The sequence below is a fragment of the Amphiura filiformis genome, chromosome 17 (assembly GCF_039555335.1).
Source record: "Amphiura filiformis chromosome 17, Afil_fr2py, whole genome shotgun sequence".
NCBI classification, from domain to species: Eukaryota; Metazoa; Echinodermata; class Ophiuroidea; order Amphilepidida; family Amphiuridae; genus Amphiura; species Amphiura filiformis.
The window spans coordinates 13,182,432-13,189,319 of record NC_092644.1 but is presented as its reverse complement, the minus strand read 5'-3'; the positions used below and the strand labels follow the sequence as shown (position 1 = coordinate 13,189,319).

At 40.8% G+C, this 6,888-nt stretch overlaps 1 long non-coding RNA gene across 2 annotated transcripts; it reads left to right on the top strand.

Annotated features, from left to right (window-relative positions):
- The first annotated feature begins 371 nt into the window (after window positions 1–371).
- On the top strand, window positions 372–6,233 carry LOC140138192 (uncharacterized). 2 transcript variants are annotated; one of them, XR_011856966.1, is made up of 3 exons: window positions 372–777; window positions 4,466–4,560; window positions 5,417–6,233. It is a non-coding gene; the product is annotated as an uncharacterized lncRNA (long non-coding RNA). The 2 variants fall into 2 exon arrangements; XR_011856967.1 differs by lacking the exon at window positions 372–777 and adding an exon at window positions 935–1,129.
- The last annotated feature ends 655 nt before the right edge of the window (window positions 6,234–6,888 follow it).

Sequence of the window (6,888 nt, the reverse complement as noted above, 5' to 3'; positions counted from 1 at the left end):
TAACGGAATAAGAAAGTGATAGCATAACTAACAATATTAAATGTCCTGGAGAAATTGCCATAGGCCTAAACTCATCTCCTGGAGTCGGATTCTTGAAGCTTTCTTTGTGTGATCAAGAGCTGTAGGCATTCTTGTATTGTTTGTAAAATGTTTTGTCAAATAAAATACATCTTTAAAATATTATGTGTTCATTTATCTTATTTTTGTCTCTTTCTGTTTGTTACAAGTAATCAGAAAATATCATAAAAAAATATTCAATAAATATCGATTCATCGTATCGTGTCCCTGCTGGTTTGATTAATTATTAATATAGCGCCACCACTTTTCCCGAACGAACCTTTCAGAAATCACTATATACTTGACATGATCAAGATCAAAGACGGCCGAATCTACTTAATATTCATGTTGACATTTCGAGATTAATATTCATATTCACATTGCGGACCAATCAGAATACTTCGGTGTAACGCTTGATCTCTTAGATAGATGGGGTGAGCAACGAAGGCGGTTTTTATCTGACCAAAATGTCACACCGTCGCCAGGGCAGATTGGTCGCTAGGGCAGAATGACGTCGGAGCCTGGGCAGATAAAAATCTGTAAAAAGTTTTAAGAAATTGTGGGCGGGGCGAAGGGTCGGCGGCGAAACACAAAGAGATTTGGCAGGCACACACATCGACGGATTTCAATTTCAGCGGAGTTCGTCAACAAAGATGAACCAAATGGCCGGCCAAATGATATATTTTATTGCTGCAGAATCGGGCACACGGCAGAAACAAGGTATTTAAAACATTATACTTGTTTTTGGAATCGAATGTTGATAAAAGCGAAATTAGAAACTGATTTTTGCGGGTAAATTTTGAGGACATCGGATAGTTGTTACAAAGTTTTTTTGTTTTTTTTAACCAGTCAAAAACTTCCGGGTCATGCCATGGTAAATTAATACGGATGTGCATTCCTGTCGCCTGATGTATGATCGAAATCATTCCTTTGAGTACACAAACCTTTCCACTAGCCTTGTTGTTTGCAGTTGCCTGTCGTGAGCTGAAGACGGGGCTGAATTCTGAGAGAAATGTGACTGTCTGATCGGGCTGACTGAGTCCCGCCCGGTCCCGGGCCAATGTTTAATTTTGTAAGCTTACATGTTTGTACATGTTGTGTAAATGTAATTGTGAGATGCACTGGCATGTGCTTATGTTCATGTCGTGATGTTACATGTTAACATGGACGTTATTCATGTATTCATTTAATATGTTCATGAGCTTACACGTATTCCTGACATTGTCCTTGACCTTGCTGAGGTTAATTAATTAGGTTTCTGCCGGAAATTAGAACGAAATGGTCTGGGCAATCGGCAACAGCAATAGCCTTTTCCGCGGGATCCGCCATCTAGTGGGTCCTGCCGTACTGCATGCCATGCGATAGACATTACGTCCTCGATTACGCGGTAGTCGCAACGCGTTGTGCACCTCTTCAGTCAAGCGTCAACGCGGTGATCTTAAAGTTATTTTTTTTAACTTCCGTGGTCCGAGCTGCGCCAAGCGTCTCGAGCGTACACACAGAAAAAATAAACAATCACGCTGATTGGATGATCAACGCACTTGACAACAAGTCGGTTGACCCATTGGTTGTCTGTTCGGCGTGTAGGTGGCGACCTTGTCACTTTTACGCGATCGCAATTCACCAGCGCGTACCCCGACCACGGAAGTTTAAAAAAACCAACTTTAGCAACAAGGTACTCATACCCACAAGATGGCGGCGTTGACGTCACAATAATGTCAATGACTACCTCTATTGAAAAGTTATAATTTGGTTCACCTCAAGTTTGGTAGTGATATCAATGCTCTTTCGGCGGTTGTGCCGCATAGCGTGCTGACAAATCGCCCGTGTGCGCGACGTGTACATGGTGTTTAACTTTACGCAGCGGTTCGATACTGCGGCAAGCATAGACATACCACCTAGACCTATGAGTGCCCATACTTAACCATGGCAGTAGGTGAAGCCACGTATCCAAGGTGATTTTGGTCGGGTGGTCGGACGCGGAGAAATAAGCGTTCATGTCTGGAGAGAAAGACGCGCTCGTTTGCGTGATTGTTGCGCCATTATTACTCGCATCAAATGCAACATGTTCTGTAGAGCGAACATAATCTGCTTGCTTTGCGTCCGGTATGCGTCCATGTCAAAGTCACTGGTCTAGGTACTTGTTTGTCTGGGGCGGCGTGAGCAAAATAAGCACCTAGGTCACTACCGAACTTGATGAACCAAATTATAGGCCTAACACTAACACTACCATGACTACAGGCAATCAAAGGATCATGATTGCATAGAACTGTAAAAGGTACTGGTATTTAGAGAATAAGCGATAGAATTTTTATTTTGCCTATCCTCTACCGTGTGATGAGGCGACAGGCAGGTCCAATATTTTGAGTAGTGGATGCCGGCGCAGCCGGTATCCACTACGATAAAAATATTGGACCTGCCTGTCGCCTCATCATAGGTAGAGATAAACAAAATAAAAATTCCTGTCGCTTATTCTCATTCTTAGTCAGTTAAATATTTTTTTAATAACTGTAAACAAATTATTGAAGCAAAAACTAATATTCCGTCATAAAAACTCCCCTCATTATAAAATGAACGAAACTTGTTTACAACTTCACGTATTCTGTAGCGCGTATTGCTAGCGCGTTCGCGTATTCCACACTTGTCTACGCATCCAGCGCGATACATACGCGCAACTCTACTCGCGTGTTACGCTTCCTCAAGACGCATGATGATGTGGGGTCGTCTACGGCCTGGTAGACGGCACCCAAAATCATGCGATTGTCCAATCAGAAATGTGTCTACGAACTAGACCACTCCCACTGACTAAGAATGTGTTTTAAATGCCTAGTATAAAAAAAATGTTTTAAATTTAATTCGTCCATGGTACGAACTACGGTTTTGTCAGAGAAGAACGGCATTTGTTTACATTTTGAGAGCGTGCAGAGCATAAACACGGAAGTGGGCAAGTCACAATCATAACAACAGACCAATAATCTGATTGGCCGATTACGTGTCATCTGCGCAGTGAAGCAAAATCATCTTCAAAGCGGCAAGTATGAAACCAGCATAAGACAGCGCGCATGCGCCGACAACAACAGCACACTTGTCCTTGATGATCGTATGGTAATGGGTTTGCGTACTACAAGTGCGCAAACTAAAAACACGATTCTACTGCTTAGATGTTTGTGCCGGTTAAGAAACAACAGGGATGTCCTTACAAAAGTAACTTCATTTTTTAGGGGAAAAAACAATTTTACTTGTAAACAAAAAATTACTCTGATTGAGAATTAAAGGATTTTGTCTTTTGGCTAGATTCAAAATCAAAATATTTGCCAGCCAATCCCCCAGGCCCATCCATTATGACACAATATTGGATAGGCAATGTTAGTCTATAAATGTTAGGGAGCGATCGTTATTTACGACAGGGGGATGGGCATTTTGAGGGGAACCGACATTTTTTGTTTCTTGAGGGGGAATGCAAAATTTTTGTTGAACCAGGGGGGGATTTTTAAGTTTTAAATGGGGAAATGCGGGAAAACAGGTACAGGCCATTAGTCCGACACGCCGCTAGTCCGACACTCCGCTAGTCCGCACGCCGCTAGTCCGAATCTGAAATGCACTGCAGTGACTGCACCAGTCCGACATGCCGCTAGTCCGAATCTAAAATACACTTTGCCAGTCCGACCGCCGCTAGTCCGAAAATGAAAACACTGCGCTAGTCCGGTGAAAACCACTGCGCTAGTCGAATCTGGAAAACACTCTTTCAGTCTGAGACTGCGCCAAATCTAAAATCACTGCACACTAGTGCGAAACTGAAAGCGATTGCGCTAGTCCGAATTTGAAAAGCACTGCGCTAGTCCGAATTTGAATTGGGGAAACACTGCGCTAGTCTGATATTCTGACTAGCGCAGTGTTTCTCAGATTCTGACTAGCGCAGTGTTTTTCAGCGCTGTAGTTTTCAGTTTCGGACTAGCGCAGTGTGGGTTAGCTTTGGACTTGCGCAGTGTCGGACTGAAAAGTGTTTTCCAAATTCGGACTAGCGCAGTGTATTTCGGATTCGGACTAGCGGCTCGGCGGAATGAAAACTTTGTTTTCAGATTCGGACTAGCGGCGTGTCAGACTGTTGCAGTGATTTTCATTTTCAGACTAGCGCATGCTTTTTTTCGGACTAGCGCCGTGCTTTTCATTTTCGGACTGGCGCACCTCTAAGTATAGGAAATTTGTGTTGTCGGACTAGCGGCGTGTCGGACTGAGCGGTGCACCCCAGGAAAACAAGGGGTATCCGAAACTTTTTTTTGAGTGGGCTTGAATTTTCCTGTCGATATTTTTTCCAAAACGCCCATTCCCCCCTGCTGTAAATAACGATAGGTCCCTTAGTCATATTTTATATTAAATGCTTTTATGTTTGTGTGTGTTTGGTTTGCAGTTGACCTAGCTTATCAATGTGTGGAAATGTGGAAATGGATTAATTATCTCTATAAAGAGTCTGTGAAGATACAATTGATCTGCTGCTGTAAATTGGTAAGTAGACTACAGTCAACATCAAAACTAAATACAGAAAACAAATTGTTGAAAATTGGGATAAATCGAATCCCACCCAGAGCAAACAACTTCTCTCTTTGTTTTCTCTCTTTATTCCTTCCTTCTTTCCCTTCCCGTTGCCAAAAAAAACCCTGAGGCGGTTAGGGTTAAGCAGTTTCATAGCCAAGTCAAGTATTGGGGAAAATGTTCAGAGGATACAAATTGTACAATGTTCAATTCTTTCATTCAGTAAAAGAGTGGAACATCCAATATTAATAAATGTTGCCATTTATACAGCGCCTTTCACATGTAACAAAGCGCTTTAAATTTATTCCGCTGTTGTTAGAATGTGTCAGCTGCCATACAATGCCTAAAGCATGCTCATACCTTTGGACGGCACTAAATGGACAATATTCCTAACAGCTCCCCATTTCACCCCTGGGTAGAGAAAGGCAAGTGAACTAAAGCGCCTTGTTCAATACAATGGCACAACACGATGGCACTGCTGGGGCTCAAACTTGCAAACTCTGATTATTGAGGTAGAACCTGTACTGCTGCGCCACCTTTCCCCCGTTACTCATCAGACAACTTCAGCTTTCAAATCTGTTCTAGCTCTGAATGTTCTGACACAGTACCCTGACTCCAAAAATAGACCTCCCAATCATACCTCCAGCTCCAGTTTAAACTTCTACAGGTAGATATAGAATACAAGATCCAAGAAATTCATTGGTTGAAATTCATGTTGGTAGATTTCATCTATGCATTGCATGCAATAATATTGCTCATACATCAAATGGTTTTATAATTCAAGCTTTTAAATAATCATGTTCTTCTTCTTATTTTTTTTGTTTTATAGGGGCATGATGATTTGAAAAAGGGACCTCAGGACATCAATCTACAATGCATCTCATGAATGATAGCTGCCATAAACAAATATGCTTTTTGTATAGAGCGTACATTTTCTTGTTGGTCATTCAATCTACACATTTGGCAAACAATGTTATAGTATAATGTAAAGTACCAGTATTCAGCAAAAATCAAGAGGTGAAATGAATTATCTTTGGTAATATATTAAAGTGACATTTTATCAGATTATATTTAAGAACTGGAGTGCTAAATTTGTGACTTCACATGAATGACACTGTATTGTGTTTTTTTAAACTGTTGTGGAAGAGGTAGCCCAGTCAAAGGTAAATAAGGGCTTAACCTGAATAACCCACCACTAATTGCAACATAATTCATATAACCACCTAGTACAGACAGGCTGTGAGCTCGACTCCTATACCGGTTTGATTTGATTTGTGAAATCTTTAAACTACTTCAGTGGCAACCACTGCTTTCCAAGCAGGCCCTCATACAATGATCTAAGATGCTTGCTATTAGAGGGGTATCACGTTTTGCGAATAGAACTCGCTCGCTATTTGAGGGGCATTGCGGTTTTGCAAATTGGGCAAGTTCTATTTATCATCCATTCTTTTCAGAAAAACATATTAAAGAATATATCAATAAAATTCACCAGAAGTCAAAGTAGTGGAACAATACTTAATTTTTGCATGAATCCAAAATGGCCACTTATGCATGTGTGAGATTTCAAAGTTATTCCACTCTGGATAATATCCATATAAGAATGGGGAAAAAGTATAGTTTGACCTGTCTCCAACATACAGTTCTTGAGTTATAAGAAAAAAGGTGATAGGTTAAATTTTGGGGTCCACAGGCAGCTACAGTTGAAAAATATTCTAATTTTAATGAAACTGGTTTCAAATTATTCCCCAGTCAGAACTCTTACCCCTTGTTCCCCATTAAAACCCAAAATTAGGGAATTGTCTACTTTTAGGGGCAAATTTCAGCATAATTTGTTGATTTTACCCCCCACTGCATGTTACCAAAGTAACAACCACCTGAGATATGACAAACTATTCTTTGTTTAAAATGTTTTTGCAAGCATAGCAATCTGAGTTTGTTTTTCTCACAATCATAGAATTTTTACATCTTTATTCCCTGTGGTACCCAAATTTTGACATTTGACCTTTTCCCCTATTACTCAAGAGCTGTATACTCAATCCCTATGACGAGGGGAATAAATTGGTATCGTCGGCTTTTTAACAAGATTTGACCAACTTTGTAATGTCACCCCTGTATAAGTGGCCATTTTTGATTTATGCCAATTAGGCAATGTTCCACTTGGATTTTCTGTAATTTTTGATATTTTTGTGTGAGCTTTTAGGAGATGGGTGCATATGTAATAGATTCTGGTGCATTTAGTGGTGGGTCATTTTTAATTAGACTGGGCTGGTAGGTGATAATTCTGAAACATGCATGGAATGG